This window comes from Larimichthys crocea, chromosome XVIII (assembly GCF_000972845.2).
Source record: "Larimichthys crocea isolate SSNF chromosome XVIII, L_crocea_2.0, whole genome shotgun sequence".
NCBI lineage: Eukaryota > Metazoa > Chordata > Actinopteri > Sciaenidae > Larimichthys > Larimichthys crocea.
In genome coordinates, this window is record NC_040028.1 from 12,620,244 (window position 1) to 12,638,062 (window position 17,819).

Genomic DNA, 17,819 nt, shown 5'->3' on the forward strand with positions numbered 1-17,819 from the left:
TACTGCTCGATTTAATGCTGTGTTTAAATTCGGACGCTTCCATTTGTACATTATGTGTGATACTCTGTGTGGTGTAGGTGTAGTGTGCAAGTTTCAGCAGGGTAGCAGTCATTGTGAACTTTGTGGAATTTGTGGAATTGTAGCCAGGTGGAGCAGTAGCACCAACATTTGAACACCAGAGCTGAAGTATCAATCGTACGTATAGCTTCCATTTGTGTATTTACAGGAAGTGCTTCGGCTCCAGCAGCTCTCTCAGCCGTCCAGTGTTCACACTCAGCTTTTGAACCATTATGAGTGTAGCATCCGAGCACTGACAGTACACGGCACTTTGACACTGACAGTGTAAGTATGGTAGTTTGTGAATTGAGACATAGCAAATGTTTTACTTTGAGAAACATGAACTTGTTGCCTAGTAATAAAAAAAACTGATTGAAATCAAGAACTGAAAAAGTTCATCACAGATTAAAAATGATTAACCGGAGCTAATATTGTATGCTCAAAGCACGGTAGTTGTGTGTGGAGAAATGACATTGTGGCTTTGCTTGATTTTTCTGTTTTCCTTAAGTGCTTTAGTGTGGATCTGTTGTGTCAGGAGGATTTGGTAGAGACTGCAGTTTGATGAAAACGCTGAGGTCCAAATCCACACCAGCAGCAGCAGCAGCACTGTCTGTCTCTCGTTAATTCCACACAGATGTAGAGTCTTTCTGGCTGTGGTGCTGCTCAGCCCTCGTTCTTGGAAAATTTAATCTCATTTCTTCTTCTGTTTTTTTTTTCTATTCTTTTATTTTTCCCTTTCGTGTTTTTCCTCCGCTGCATCGCTCTTGCCAAGGCACTTTTCCTCTCCTTCTCTCTCTCCCTCTCTCTCGTTTGTCTTTCTGTGTCTGTACCTCGGCCCTCGTGGAGATGCAGGGGCAGGCTGTGCAGCTGGGAATCAGGACTGTCGTTTTGACTGTGTGGAATGGAGGCTGACTCCACTCCCCTTGTTTTTAATGATTATACTGTCCAAGAACAGTCCATCTTAGAAGTGACCAAGGTGCATTCAAATCCTTTACAAAAGATTCAAATTCAAGAAAATTTTATTGTGCATCAGATGGTAATGTAAATTTGTATTTGACTCGCCTCACAACAAGTACACACAGAGTGTGTGTTGGACTTAAAGCGGGCTGAATGATGCCTGAGTGCTAAACCAAACCATCTGTGATGGCACCCGCCACAGGCACGCTCCTAACTTGAAGCCTTAATATAATGTGAACAGGTGAGTTGTATATAAATTCACCCTCAGTACAGTTGTCATGAACGGAGAAATTAGCTACAGAGACCAAAACTGTTTTTTGTACCAGGCTGTAAACATGTTTATTTCAGCTTGGAGGAGCGGAGTTATTTTGTGGCCATTGGAAGTAATCAATTGAATCAAGTGGCTATGACATGTGGGGTTCCTCAGGGGTCAGTTCTTGGACCCCTTTTGTTCAGCCTATATATGCTGCCTTTGGGTCAGATTCTGCAGAATTCTAATGTCAAATATCATAGTTATGCAGATGACACACAGATATATCTTGCGCTGTCCCCAGATGACTGCAGTCCTATAGAGTCATTGTGTAACTGTCTAGAGCAAGTCAAATTGGATGAACCAACATTATCTTCAATTAGATCAAGAAAAAACTGAGGTAATTGTTTTTGGCAATAAAGAGAAGAGGGTTGCTGTCAGTAAACACCTTGAGTTACTGTCTCTAGAAACTAAAGACCAAGTCCGAAACCTTGGCGTGTTGATAGACTCAGATCTGACCTTCAACAGTCACATAAAATCAGTCACCAAAACAGCCTTCTACCAACTTAAGAACATATCCAGAGTTAAGGGCTTTATGTCCCAAACAGATCAGGAGAAGCTGATCCATGCTTTCATCTCCAGTAGACTTGACTACTGTAATGGTCTTTTGACTGGACTCCCCCAAAAAAGTATCAAACAGCTGCAGCTCATTCAGAACGCAGCAGCTCGAGTTTTGACCAGAACAAAGAGATCAGAACACATCACCCCAGTTCTTAAGTCTTTACACTGGCTCCCAGTTAGCCACAGAATAGATTTTAAAGTTCTGCTACTAGTTTACAAATCACTGAATGGTTTAGGCCCACAATACATAAACGAAATGTTAGTAGAATATAGACCCAGTAGGGCTCTGAGATCTACTGACTCAGGTCAGATAGTGGAGCACAGAGTTCAAACCAGACACGGTGAAGCAGCATTTAGCAGTTATGCTGCTCACAACTGGAACAAACTACCAGCAGGACTGAAATCAGCACCAACTCTTAGCACTTTTAAATCCAGGTTAAAAACTTTTCTCTTTTCACGTGCTTATGGCTGAGCTCTTTTAAAGAATTTGTAATCATAATCCAGTGATTCGTTTAATGTTTTAAATTGTTTTCAAATTTGCTGTTTTAATGATTTTAAATGACATTCTGATGTTTTTAATAAGATTTTCTTTAAAACTTTAAAAAAAATTCTATTGCTTGTCTTAATGTCCAATGTTTTTCCTTGCCTCTGTAAAGCACTATGAATTGCCTTGTGTACGAATTGTGCTATACAAATAAACTTGCCTTGCCCTTGCTGTAAAGTTGGACATTTGAACATGGAGACTGACTCACTTCTGGAGCCAGAACGTTAGAGGAACTGCAGTTTTGGCCACCACAATGTAAGACGGGGTCTTGCATTCGTATTATTAAGAAAGTGGAACAAGTAAAATAATTCACGAAGGCAGACATGCAGCATGAAATTGCAAAGATGTCATCAGTAATTCAGGAGAATGTAAAAATAGTGTTAAAAAGAAGAGCCACGCACAGAAGCCACAGAAGTTGTGTAGTAGTATGATTACAGATGAACGCGTGAAGCAGCACAAATTATACCCTGAATCTGCCACACAGACTTTAACGTGTGTCATTGATGTTATTATAAAGTGTGTGTGTCTGTACAGTATGTAGCATGTGAGTGTGTGCGACACGTTGTGTGTATAGTGAGACTGTGTTCGGGGTTTGTCGGCCGGTTGGTCTGGGTTGTGTGGGGGGTGCTTTGGCTTGAAGAACCTGTTGATACTGTAAGCCTGTCTGTTTTCCATTGCTCATGCAAGGGAGTGTGTGTGTGTGTGTGTGTGCGTGCATGTGTGTGTGTGTGTGTGTGTGTGTGTGTGTGTGCGGTTGGATACGTGTGTCAGTGTTATGGCTTAGAGTACGCCTGGAACAGCTACTGTTTTTTCTTATACTGGCTTTTTTTTAGATGCACACTCACACGTGAACCGGGTCCAGACCAAACCACAGCTACCTCCTATATCCAGACAGCTCTGCAGTGGAGATGGAAAGTATGTGAGTCCTCTCTCTGTCTGCTGACTTTTGTCTCAGTGTGTATCAAAACAGCATGGATGTGGATTTATACTGTGAGTGGAGAGAGAGTGAGGTCAGACTCTAACCACTCGAGGCAGCATCAGCACTGTAGATGCAGAAATTAATGTTCATAATTGGCTTGTTACTTGGGGGAAATTTCACAGGAGTCAAGTGTAGTTAGCTTGTGACCAGCCTAAACGCTCTGACTGCTTTGGAAAAACGTGGGGATGGAAAGTGAATGAGGAACACACTCGCCTACTTCAGCTATGTGTAGGTGTTTCAGTGAAGAACAGGCTGTTGGAAAAGCAGATGCAGTGCATTCAGACTGAACCCTGTTTAGCTGTTAAGTGTATGTCTCTGCTTCCTGTGGTGAAGGACTGTATATAGAATCGAACCATGCATACACAGTCATATTTTTCTTAAGCACTTAAAGTGAACTTACATAGTAGCTAAAAGACAAGAGCACACTGGATTTGCATGCTGTTCTTCAATGATAAGAGAGAGAGAATGTCTGAGATGTTGGAGGAAAGAGTTTCAGAAGAAGAAGTCTGTCCTCCCAGGTCCAGCTTTCATTCTCTTTCTAGTCAGTTGTAGGGCCAAATGTTGGCGTCCAGGCTCGAGACTGATATCCAAGAAAAAGCTTTAGCTCTACTCAAACTGAATGAATTTCATTCCTAATATTTTATGATCCACTGTCATCGGCAACTAGAGCTTGACTGAAACTTGCTGTATGTCACCACTATGCATCTGCACGGTCGCTATATCAGAGAGGTCGGCAGTGCCCAGGAGGTGAACTGGCACCTTCTAGCTACTAGTCCACCTTCCATATTTTTGGAAATCCATGCTGGACTTGAACCAGCCACCCTCTGGTTCCCAAGCCAAGTCTCTATGGACTGAGCTGCTGCCACCCTCATGGCATTTTTTACTCAATATTGGCCAATAACAATTAGCAGGCAATAAATCTGGGCATCCCTAGCGGGTGTTGTACTGGACTGTTATGGGAGAAGTAGGACTGGGCGATATATTGATATTTTAATCCATATCTCTCCCTCTGTCCAGGTCTCCCTCTGATGTCGTCATGTCAGTCTCCAATCGCTTTTTGGGAAAAAACTAATCTCTAGAGGGTCTGAAAAGTCGCTAAGTTGTCAACACTGGACCACTGATTAGTGTGTAAACAACCAAAGCAGCGGGGTTAGAGGTGGTGCACAGGTCTTGACCTGTGTATCAGCTGTTGCAGTGCATTGTGGGATTTGTAGTGTAAGTGGTGGGAGTGCGATTTACCGGCGGGCCATTAATAAACGTATAAAATGATCTGAGTATTATATATCGAGTATCGCCATTCAGCTAAAAATATCGAGATATGACTTTTGGTCCATATCACCCAGCCCTAGGGAGAAGCCTAGTCGAGAGTTCCAACCTTCACCTGTGGTCATGAACTTTGGGAAGTGACCAATCACCAGTGCCCAAAATGAGTTTCCTCCTAGGATGGCTGGATGGCTAGAGATAGGGTCAGGAGCTTGGACATCAGGAGGGAGCTCGGAGTAGAGTTGCTGCTCCTATGTATCAAAAGGAACCAGCTGAGAGGGTTCAGGTGTCTGATCAGAACGACTCCTTTGGAAGTTTTTCCGGTCACGATGATCTAGTGTCTAGAAACAGAATGTCTACAAGGGTTTGGATTGGGCCAATGAAAAGCTTTCAAACCAGTGTGATATTGAGTTAAAGACCAGACATAATACCAGATATTACCACGAGGTGCTGGAACACCAGAGGGCCTTTAAATTTGAAATGGATACAGGAAATGTTTAGTTCGTATAACAGCATATTGTCAGTAACTTTAATGGCAAACATGATCAGATCCAAATGAATCTTCAAATTTCTGCTACTGGCTGGCTAGCCACCTCGCTAACATAGCAAAATGATGTGATAAAGATTGTCGGGGACAATTCAATTTTATTTATATAGTGCCAAATCATAACAAACCATACACTTATATTATGTACAGTGACTTAACCAATCCCACCATGATCAAGCACCTGGTGATAGTGGCGTGGAAAAACTTCCTTTGAGAGGCAGAAACCAAGATCAGTGGTGGGTGGCCATGTGCTGCAACTGGACAGAGTTATGTTAGAAGAAGAATTTAAGAAATTAACTTTACTGATCCCTCAGTGACAATAAAGTTGACTTGACTTTATTTGAATGACAGGGTCATTGTTTACATGTGCTGCAGACAGAGCTGAGCGTACTGTAGCGACCGCTAACCCGCTCCGAGAGCTTCTTCCTGTCTGCCTCGTCTCTCATTGGATGAATCTTGATTCATGCCAGAACAGGTGAGGAGTGAAGCATCACGCATGCTATCACACCGATGATGCTGGTGCTTTAATTCTTGCTGATAGCGAGGTGAAGCCGGGCCCGGGACAGTGTATGCTGAGGACTTGTTAGAACTGGAGCTGGTCTGACGGTTTTTAGCTGAGTCAGCCTCAGTTGCTCATCCTCTGCTCTGTCATTATACGATTAGCTCCATAACTCTATTATACAAGTGTGTCATTTCTATGTATGGGCATATGTGTCTGAGCAGGTTTGCAGCAGTAAAGACTGATTACTCGTCTATTCCTCCCACAGCTCAGAGATCACTTACTGAACACTGTGGTGTGTGTAGGAGTGTGTGCACACGTCCTTCTGTGTGGCTCCTCAAAAGGACAAAGGGTCGACCATATTAAATACAACATTCTCACACACACACACACACACACACACACACACACACATTCAGACGTGCATGAAAAACACACAAACACACCCACAAAACACACTCTGTGTTCATATTTGTTCACCCTCTTCCTGTTTCTCTCTCGTTGGTTCCCACTGCAGATGTTGTTTCTGGCAGGAACCATTTCAGGCGAGGACAGACACAAGTGGAAAGTTTGACTTCTTTTACTTTCTAACCACTGTCAAGTAATGGGAGCTAAAATGTGTGTTTTTTCAGTGGAAGTGTAGTGTGATGCTTTATTGAGTGAATGCCATGCAGACATGAGAGGGGCATTAATAACCAACAACAGCTTTGTTTAGAACTCTAGCTAACTTACTGACAAGGACTTCCTGTTAAGTCATCTAGTGCAACTGTTGACAGTTTTATTTAACCAGCACCAAATCACAACAAAAGTTCTAGAGCAGGTCTAGACTGTTATTTGCTGAGATCCAACAATTCCCACCATGAGCAAGCGCTCGGTGACAGTGACAAGGAAAAACTTCCTTTAAGAGGCAGAACTCTCAGTAGAAGCAACATGTATTACTAGGACAGGTATTTATGGATTTATGTAAATATTTGTGGTTTATTATTATTTATGTAAATATGGAAAAACACCTTTTGAATGGTTTGACCTAATTAGTCATGTGACTAGAATATTACATTACATTACATTACATTGCATTTAGCAGGAGGACATAAGCTGAGAAAGGTGTAAAGGAGCACAGAGTAGTTGTTAGTTTTGTTAGTTTTGTTAGGCAGGGAAGCATTCTGGAAACAGAAAGGTTTTTACAAGTTTTTTAAAGGTAGAAAGGGATGTTGCTGTTCTAGTAGCCGTTGGTAGGTCATTCCACCATTTGGGGACGACCACAGAGAAGAGTTTAGAGTGACCTCGCTTTGCGAGAGGCGAGGGTACAACTAGACGGTTTGTATGAGTGGAGCGTAGCGCCCTGGTCCACGTCCCGTGAGCCTTTAGTAAGACGCTGAGATAGGCAGGGGCAGATCCTGAGATGGTTTTGTAGGCTAGCGTCAGAGCTTTGTGTTTAATTCTGGCAGCTACAGGCAGCCAGTGCAGGTCGCTGAAGAGTGGGGTGACGTGATCTTTTAGGTTGATTGAAAACCAGTCGCGCTGCGGCATTCTGGACCATTTGCAAAGGTTTGATCGCGCAAGCAGGTAGGCCAGCCAAGAGCGAGTTGCAGTAATCGAGGCGGGAGCTGACTGTAGCCTGTATCAGGAGCTGAGCGGCATATTGGGTCAGGTACGGTCTGATTTTTCTAATATTGTACAATGCATAGCGACATGACCTCGCTACGGAGGAAATGTGCTCAGAGAGAGAAAGACGATCATCTAGTACGACGCCCAGGTTTTTAGCAGCATGGTTAGGGGTAATAGTGACAGTACCAATTTTCAGGTTGAAGTCATGGCAGATTGACTCATGGGCAGGGATGACCAGGAGTTCGGTTTTTGACAGAAGCGGCTGGAGATGGTGGTCTTTCATCCAAGTTGACAGATCAGAGAGACAGGCGGAGATGCGTGCGGAGACCGTGGTGTCGTCCGGCTGGAACGACAAGTATAGCTGTGTGTCATCGGCATAGCAGTGGTAGGAGAAGCCGTGTGAGCGGATAACATGGGACAGCGAGGTGGTGTAGATGGCAAACAGAAGGGGACCCAGCACCGACCCCTGCGGCACCCCCGTGGAGAGGGTATGAGTCGATGACAGACGACCTTGCCAAGACACATTAAAGGAGCGTCCAGCGAGGTAGGACTCGAGCCAGGAGTGGGAAGAGCCTGTAATGCCCATGTTAGCGAGTGTGGCTAGGAGTATGTCGTGATTGACTGTATCGAAGGCAGCCGATAAGTCGAGAAGGATGAGTACCAATGATTGCCCTCGTGCTCTGGCTGTTTTTAAGGCTTCTGAGACAGATAGTAAGGCTGTTTCGGTGGAGTGGCCACTTCTGAAACCCAATTGTTTTGGGTCAAGTAGGTGGTGATGGGTGAGGAAGTCAGTGACTTGTTTATAGAATAAGAGGTATAAAGGGGAGTCAGAATTGTTTGTTGCGGGTAGAGAGTTGTGGAGTATTGGAAAGAGATTGGAGCGTGTTGAATATTGGAAATTGGATTGCTATTATTATTGAAAAGTGTTTGGATTTTTGTATGTGTTTTTAATAAACACACGGTCAGCGGCACTTGAAGAGTCATTTTCTTGTTAATTTTCCTCCGGACCGCTTGGACAGTTGACACCACTCCAAATTCATTGAAATCTTAAATTCAATATATTCAAACCTTCATACATATACATACACACATAGATCATAGTCCGCTCCATAGTATAATATTGCATAGAAACAAACAGCACTTACTTTAAAGAAGCAGTGAGGCTTTGTGAGAAGTGTATAAGAGTGATGAAGAAAGCTCATTGTCTGATCAATTTCATTGTATTAATAAATCCATGACAGGACAAAGATAATACATATGTGATGTGCTCCATCTGATAGAGGTTCAGACCTTCTGGTCCATGTGTTATATGTAGGGGGGGTCACTTTGAGCCATCTAATGGTTCTACACGTCAGGCCTGCTGTAAGTCACATGTTTAATAGGTGTTTCTTGGTCCTTCCATTCACATTTTTAGGTAGAGCCTCAGTAAGGTGTATCCTCGAGTAACTCGATTACAAAAAATGATCGAGGAATTTCCTCTGCCTCGAAGCCTCGTTTAATTAAATCTCAAGCTCACGTTTCGCACAGATTCTTTTTAGTGTGACATAACACGCTTATGTTACAGGCTATGTGTCCCCTGCAAAGCGGAAGAAGACGGAAGTGGGCTTTTGGTAACGTGTGTGGACAGTGTTGATGTTCAGAACAGCAGACGCCGGGACAGAAAAGAGCGAAAACAGTGAAAATGAGCAAACGCAGCAAAGCGAAAGTAATAAGAATACCGTAATTTTCAGACTATAAGCCGCTACTTCTTTCACACGCTTTGAACCCTGCGCCCTATACAACGGTGTGGCTAATTTATAGATTTTTACTGGCCACCGGGGGGCACTCTCTAGCAGTAAACGAAACAAAAGTGAGACTGACGTGTGGGGAAAGATTATGGGCCGAAGAAGACACCAGTTTTGATTTTGCGCATCACGCACACACCCTCATCATGGAAAACACAACAAAATTTAGTTAAATTTTAAAAGAATAAATTTTGTATATTTATATATAGGCCACACTTGAATATAAGCCACAGTTTTTCATGTTGTAACATGAGGTATTTACACAGAATGACGGTACATGGAAGATTTTTTTTGGTTTTAATTTAAGACACTTTTTTTCAAACTGTGTCTGAAAATCGGCAGTACAGCACCATCACGCCATCAACACGGCATAAACACGGGATGCCAAGATTACATGCAGTACCTCTGTTTCCTTCTTTGACGGCCAGATCGATTGGCTTTAACTTAAAAGGGTTAAAAATGGTGCGTCTTATATTCAGGTGCGCTCAATAGTCCGAAAATGATGCTAATAATTTTATCCGATTAATCAATGGAACATTCGATAGAATACTCGATTGCCAAAATATTCGACAGCTGCAGCCCTAATCCTGAGCATCAAAGTCTGTCGAGAATGTCTTCAGTTTGGGACATAACCAGAATATATGGGTGTGGTTGGCAGTGTGTGCTCCACAATTCCTCCAGCATGAACCAGAACGTGATGGGCCCATTCTGGATACCATTTCTAGTATTCTAAGATTATTTTCCATTTAAATTCCCCTCCATGTATTTGAATTTGTCACCAGGTGTGTTTAACCATCAGTGTTTTTAATAGTGATTTTGGTTGTGTGAGTCACGTACAGTAGTCACTGGACAGACTGCCACAACAAGTCTACAGTAAGCAGCACACTGTGTTTCAGGAAGAGAGTCAGGAAAAGATTAGACTGAATTCTTCACAGTGAAACTTTTTTCTTTTGTTTTTCTGGATCCAGTCATTCAGTTGTTCAGTCATTCAGTCATGTGGACTTCTGTTGTCAGGCGTGCAGTGTGGACTGCATACACACAGATAAAGTCAATCCTGTCAGTCCTAAGCTGTTTTTTCTTACTTGAACTCCAGAGAATGAAGGCCAGACACTGTCAGACGTGTTCTCACCTACTGGAAATACTCGGTGATAGGTGGCGTAAGGGTGGAGCGTGCAGGTGGAGGAGGATGTGTAGTCATCCCTAATGATGACTGTTGTGTTGTCAGTACAATGTTGGACGTAGCAACTACACAAATATCATCAGTGTCATCATTGTAACTTCCTCTTCTTCTCCTCCTCTGAGCAGAAGTTTAACCCTCAGTGACCTTGTAGTGTGGGTGTGTGTGTGTGCTGTGATTCTTCCTGACAGTTCTGCAGTGCGACCGACTCCACTGCAGCAATACTAGACCCGTGTGTGTGTGTGTGTTTTTCCATTCATGCTTGCAGTAATCTGAATAGTGATTAGGAGGAAACCTCTTGACTCCAGTTTCAGTTCTGACGGGTTCTCTGTGGGCTCGTAGTCATGCTGCTCATTCTAAAAACCATGCTGTGTTCTTTCTGCATGACAAGCAGGCCGGCCACCAATCAGACTTCAGTGTGTGGATGCACACTGACTGTGCTGCAGGTTCAAGTAGACCTCGTATCCTGACTCACCCTGGACAGTGTATTTCAGATAGAATTTCTTTATTGCCCCCCCGTTACCTTGTGAACGGGTAAACATTGTGCAAACATTGTGCAAACATCTAAGAATATATCGGTTTTGCACAAATTTGGCAAGTCAGCAAAAATTTCAGGAACCCTCCATGCCAGATCGGATTGAGAGGAAACACCAGAGCACATGAACCTCGTGGCCAGCAGCGTGAACACACACTTGCGTCCTGAAAAGCTGATGTTTTACACCTGGTGGTTACAAAATCCATCATGTCATCGCCAACAGAGCAACACTAACTCTGTTCTATTCTATTCTAAAAAAAAGAAATCAGGCTGCAGGTTTCACCTGAGCAGATGTGTACACCTCACTGCATTAGGTGTATGTGTGTGTGTGAGCTGGTTACCAGGCAGACCTGTATATAATTACTTCTTGCAGCTTAGCAGGGAGTCACTGACTCTGGCAGGGTTGAGGGTTTGATTCCTGTTGGCAGTGCAGAAAAGTTAAACAGAGTAACAGACACAGAGTGAGGGTGCATTCAGACAGAATTCAGCGCTGTGTGTGCTGGCGCTCACTCACTCTCATTCACTGTCTATGTCCCTCAACCAGTGTTGCTGGCTGTGGCGGGTGCAGCATGACGTTGGTTGTGTTTTTCAGCCAAAACAGACGACCCCCACTCAAATGAATGGAAAGCACTCTCAGTCACACTGGATTCAAAACGTGGACCTGCTGCTGCTGACTGAGCTGTCAGCTGCAAGAATCTGAAGACATTCTCTATACTCACGAGGACCGTCATTCACATAATGCACTCCCCAGCCTCTAACCCAAACTATCACAACTAAATGCCTAACCCTGATCCTTAGCCCTGACCTAAACTTAAATCTATAGCTTAACTTTAAAACTGAGTCTTCACCTTCAATCAGTCCTTTGAAGCAGTGAGTGTCCTCACATGCAAAGAGACAGTTCTCACAAAGATAGCAAAACAAGCCCACGAATACACACACAGCAATCATGTCCTCCAGGCTCAAATATTTCCCAGTTATGTGGTGTTCAGTGAACTGTCCCAGTATGAGCACCAGACTGCAGCATGACTAGTTTAAGCCTGCAGTCACACACAGCTTCAGCACTGAAAACACATTTGCTGCTTTTCTAACAATAGTCTCATTTATAGAGTGAAATGTTTCATCTGTCTGCTCTGCCGTGATCTTCGTCGCGTCCTCCGTCAGGTGTGGACTGCATCAAATCAACATATTTGGAGTCACAGTGAGCATACTGGCATTTACTAGCAGTGCCATGAGGATTTTAAAAGGGCAAACTCGATGTGGTTGGAGCAAACCGCCCGTCTTGTGTCAGCTTCCTTTACGCTGAATCGCTGAAACTCTACATTTGTTACCCCAAAACCTCATCACCTGTCGCCACAACCCAAACCAGAGCATCTGACAGTATGTTCCAGACGGCTTAGTCATATGTAAATGTAAATGTACTTTATTTATACAGCCCTTTACAACAGTCCTTTCAGTGTACCAAAGTGCTTTACAGCAGATAATGAATAAAGAGAACAATAAGAAAAAAACAAACAAATTAAAAACAATAAAGGAACAGTGAAAACAATAAAATACAACAAAATCGAATAAGATAAGATAAGATAAAGGTGTCAGCATACTACTGGGTATTAAAAGCCATCCTAAATAGGTGGGTTTTTAGCCTGGATTTAAAAAGGTCATATGTCACATGACAGGATACAAAGCAGTGCTGAACTACCAAAATAAAATGAGACCTGGGTGGATGGTGATGGTTACTTATTGGATTATTTTTCTTCATGCTTTGATTAATCAAAGTGATTTAGCAATGCATAAGAAATGTTGTAACAATGTCTTTATTGTTTCAATTAAATATTTCCCAGATTGACAATTATTTCCATCATTTTTTGTGGAAACTATAATCATGACATTATACACATTATTAACCATTCAGCCCTTCTCTAAGATTTCCAGCTCTCATTATGAGTGAAATAACATAATAATAATTAAAGCCGTTGTGCTCAGTCCGAGATTTGAAAGCCTCTGTTTTGGCCAGCCGTGTTGTTTCATAATACTCTTTAATGCAGCCTGTTGGGCAACAGAGGACTCATAAATCTGTTGGGAAGGAGAAGCAGAGCCTCAGCATCACAAGGTCTCAGCGAATATATTAGAAACATATTTTCAGGAGTGATGACCTCAGTGGTAAAGTGATACTTGCCAAACGAAGAACGCCAACTCAAAATCAGAGAAGCAGAATTCTGCAAATGGAAGCTAACCAAATCTGAAATAAAATACAGATCACACATTAATCAATAATGAAAACAGTCATTAGTAGCAGGCCTCACAGCGCTCCACTGAGATTAGTAGATTAAATCAAAACCTGAGGCAGCCCAAGCCTCATTTATCCATTTTAATCCAAGTTTATAAAACGTAGTTGATTTTCAAACTCACTCAGACATCTTCATGCCAAAGCTCACCTCCCCATGTATCCGATGTTTCATCTCTGTCGCTGGATGTTGCTGGAGAGCATCAAACAAGACGAATGAATGATAATGGATCCATCCAGACCTTTCTGTAGCGCTGTAGTCATACTGTAGGTCTGTGGCAAGACTAGCTGAATCCTTGTTACATTAAGTCAAAGGTCCAGTGTGTAAGATTCAGTGGCATCTAGTTAACAGTTAACATGAAAACATGGGTTAGTATGTAACTGCACTTGTCTGGATTCTGGGTGTCCAGATCTATCTAGACAAATCCATGGCTGGAAGCCATATGCCCGAGACATATTGCTGTACAAAATCAGTGAGCAGAGAGGTCTGAGCCTGGGTTCGAATTCAGTTTTTCAATTTGTGAATGGGGCAAGGTCAACCTAAAACAAGGTCTTCAGTTACCCTTCTTTCTTTTGTTCAAATGAAAGCTAGTGCGCTTCATTTATTATCTTTTGTGGTTCCTTAAATACCAACAGCGTGGTCAAATGATCTAACTGTGAACTTTAAATCCTTGATGACTGAAGACAATGAACAACCCCAAACCAACAATAAAAAATATTTGCAGGTCAGATGATCCGCAAAGATATTGGGGGAAACTCTGAATCAATGACATTCATTAGGAGAGACGAACCACAAAGAATGCTATTTATAGTAGTAAGAGGTTGTGATTAAGCCACAATCAAAGACGTTCAGCACACCAGTCCCTTGAGAGTTATTCACGGAGGGCAGATGGTTGACCACGAGCTGTTTCGAAACCGTGTTATTAGCTGATTCTTCCTAATACTTTCCTGTGTAGTAATCAGTTGCAACACAGCGGCTTGAGGAACTATTTTAAATGACACATGAGTTTTTAATTCCCGGATTGAGACGGAAGTTTAAAGTTGTGTCACAACCACATCAGTTCCACCAAAACCTTACCACAACAAGGAAGGATAAATGAAGTGACGGATCATGGAGAGTGCAAATTGTTCTGGTACCATCACTTAAGCATGAACAACATGTCTCTGACTAACAGTTCCATAAATCTTTAACTGACACTGGGATTCGGGAAGAGTTGTTGTTTGAGATATTGTTTTTATCTTCTGTGAGTGGTGAGGAACAGCTCGTTTTCACAGTCCACACATTTTGTCCAACACAAGAAAACACAAAATTTTAATTTAATTTATACTGTATGTTACAGTAATTATGATGATTGGATTATAAAATTTGTGCCCTAAATAAATATTATTGATCCACTGATCCCGATTAAGATAATAAAAACCCTCCATTCATCTTCTGAATTGCCTACATACTGCTCTTTAGATGTTTTGGCGTATGGAGATCTCATAGATCTATTTGAATTGCTGCTGAGCGGTTTCACAGCACTGCTTTTAGATTTTAGCAGTAGTCTCCTTCGTACAGCCTTTTTTTTCCAATTCTTGGAGTATTTAAACACGGCACAACTCCTGTTAATTTACAGTACAGTATTTACTGATGCCTTATAACTTCTAAATTCCCAAAACATGTGGGATTCATTGTTCAGCACAGCTGGATGATTCAGAACGTTTGGTTGACTTCTCTTATTAACAGTAAATTAAGATAAATGTTGCTGCATGAGGCCCAATGTTGCGTCCACCATTTTGTCACATCTGTGAACAAGCAGCTTTTATCCATTCTATCAATACCACTGGACCATTATCTTTAAGTTTTTCCGTGATCAGTTTTGTGCAAACTAAGCTAGCCATACTTAGGCTAAAGTTGTTAACTGTTATACTTGACTTGATAATTCTTCTTGTTATGTATTTCACTTATGAACTGTAATCTTGTGGACTCCCGTGTTTGCTGTATGATTTGTAGTCATCATCAGTGAATTTGTCCAAGCGGTAACCTCCATGGCTGGGAAATGAAGCCAATGCTGAAGTGTTAAAAACTGTAAGTCCTGGCTTGTTTGAGCAACCAGGCGTCATTCAGCCCGTCTCAGGTCAGCTGATGATCCATATATTTGCTGATTTTTAGGACAGCCAACATGGCAGCAGCCAGAGCCACCACAACTAGCTTCAAATAGCTCCTCAGAATCCTGTAGGTGATGTCATGCATACGCCGCCCATTCTTTATACTGACAGTGGTTTCATCTGATATTCTTTTCATCTTTACCTCCAGTAAAACCTCATGATTTTTGATTACCTAGTACAAGCGTTCAGGCTGAGGAGTACACTTTTGTTATGCAGTCTGCAGTGAAGGTCTATAGCTCAAGGCCACGAGCTACATCAGGTCTTTATGAGATTTGTTCACAATGACAAATGGTTACATAATCCCAGCATTGTTTCTATTAAAAAAAGGGGATGTACACTGAGAATCCGCTGCAGACAGGTGCTGGTTTGAATCCAGACCGGTTGAAATGGTCTGCACTGTGATATCGGTGCACCGGTGGAGCGTTAATAACTGTGTTTTTCTCCCAACAACAGAGTTCTTGTTTCAGCCATCAGCTACTGATCATATGAGAGCTGTTAATGATCTTATGCAAGCAAGGACTGGACTCTGTGTGTGTGCGTGCGTGTGTGTCATTTCCTTATGCATGTGATGATGTGTTTACATTTTAGTGTATTTTGTATGGCATCGTAAGTTTACGATGACACTCACACACACCTCCATGTGACAGATGATATCAAACACACACACACACACACTCTTCCTGAAAGGCTCGGATGTGATTTCAGCGCTAGAGAACCTGACCGGACGAAGTTTTGATATAACGAGCTGTGATGATATAGCGAAATGTCACCAGTTTCAGCTGAGTCAGCGAATACAGACCAAAGGATAGTGAGCGAGGACGATCAAAATGGAGGGAAAAAGGACAGGAGAGGACGTGGGGAGTGTATTGGAAAGGATGTGTAAAGGAGAGCAGTGGGTCGACGGGGACAGAGACTACAGCGGTGTATTTAGATGTTGGTGTGTGTCAGTTATTTTTAGGTCACGCACATCTAGCCTGCTCAGCATGATAGAAACACACACACTAGTGCCACCTGCTGACAATACATTTGGTGTGTAGACAGCTGCTTGTGTGTGTATGCGTGCGTGCGTGCGTGTGTGTGCGCTTACATCTTGGTGCTAAGCAATTCATGGATCTCCCACAAAGATGGAACCTGCACTTCCATTTTCACTACACCCTTAAAATAAAAGTTCAAGTTGGTCATGGTGATGCCATGACCTATAGGGGAATGTTTTTCAGTTCTGCAAGGAACCTTTTACATATCGGTTCCTCAAGACCCAATAAGAACCAGCCAAGAAACATAAAAAATGTTCTTCAAAGCACCAAAAGCGTTGTAGTTGTGACTCTTCTTTGGGATTCAGTTCCCCAAAGAACCAGCAAAAAGGGTTCTTATCATGAACCAGTTTTTCTTCCCAAATGACGGAATGTTCCTTTAAAAACAGTCCCCACATATTCAGGCATCAGTCTGACCAAAGCCCTGTGTGGTTTTCATATAGTGCTGTCAGCAGGAAGGAAGACCATGCGCCTGCTTCTCTATGTCCGTCCAAAGGAAATCTGATCATGTATAATAAAACATTCTCTCTCTCTCTCTCTCTCTCTGTCTCTCAGGGTGATTGAATTCATCCACCCTGTGCTGTTGGAGCTGGACTGAGCAGTGTTAGCAGACCAAAGGTAAACAGCATTAAAGTGCTCTTATCATTTCATATCTCACCGTGGAAAGTTCTGTTCTGTGTTTGATTCTTCAACAGTCACTGTACAGAGTCGTGTACTCTGCACATGCCCTAATGGTTACATGACCAAAAGTATGTGGATGCTTTGGGTATTTCTTGTCTGGGGCTGTCGGGGTTGGTTTGGGCTAGACTCCACAGTTCCACTAAAGAGGAATCTTAATACAAATGATATTTTAGAAAATAGTGTTCCTAAAACTTTGTCCCAACAGTTCTGGGAACCCCCTTTTTAGGTATTGTTGTGATTTGTTGCCTCCAGTTTGTGGTAGGCCTATAGTTTGAGTATAATCCTACTGTAGTAAATATGGACAGCTGTAAACCTGTATTTGTTCTCTTTACATTACTTCTGATCAAAAACTAGCGAGTCAACATCTTTGTGAACAGCCAAACATCAAGGTCAACACTAACACTCCCCTGGTGCTCTGAGCTCACAGTCCGGCACCCCAGCTAACAAACTGAGCTAACATTAGACTAACAGCAGCTACAGCTGTCAGCAGTTTACTTCACTGTCCATCATGAACTCTGTAAATCACAGAGAGTTGAGGCGGAGCAGCTGGAGGACATCAGAGGGAAAACCAGAAAACATTTCCTCCATAAAATATGATCCAGTTTCACCAAAGTTATCATTGATGTGTTGAAGAACAGGACCAGTCTGCACAGAACCTTTGACACCCCTGTCCAACACAGACCAAAGCCAGGCTTCATCACCTATCATCACTGGCTGACTTTACTTATGTTCCTGTGGCTGAATGGAGCCAAATCCCTGCAGCTAGGTTCCAAACCAAAGGAGGCTCTTCGCAGTAGAATAATGGAACGAGATGTTCAACAATCATGTAAAATATGGTTAGGATGTCTTGGCTG

General features: G+C 42.5%; 1 protein-coding gene across 2 annotated transcripts in view; it reads left to right on the plus strand.

The window, feature by feature from the left end:
• raph1a (Ras association (RalGDS/AF-6) and pleckstrin homology domains 1a) overlaps positions 1-17,819 on the plus strand; it is a 69,104-nt gene that overhangs the window by 7,154 nt on the left and 44,131 nt on the right. For both annotated transcript variants that reach the window (XM_027290979.1, XM_027290980.1), the window contains exon 2: positions 16,840-16,902. The gene's annotated coding sequence lies outside the window, so the exon portion shown is untranslated. The remainder of the gene's footprint in view (positions 1-16,839; positions 16,903-17,819) is intronic.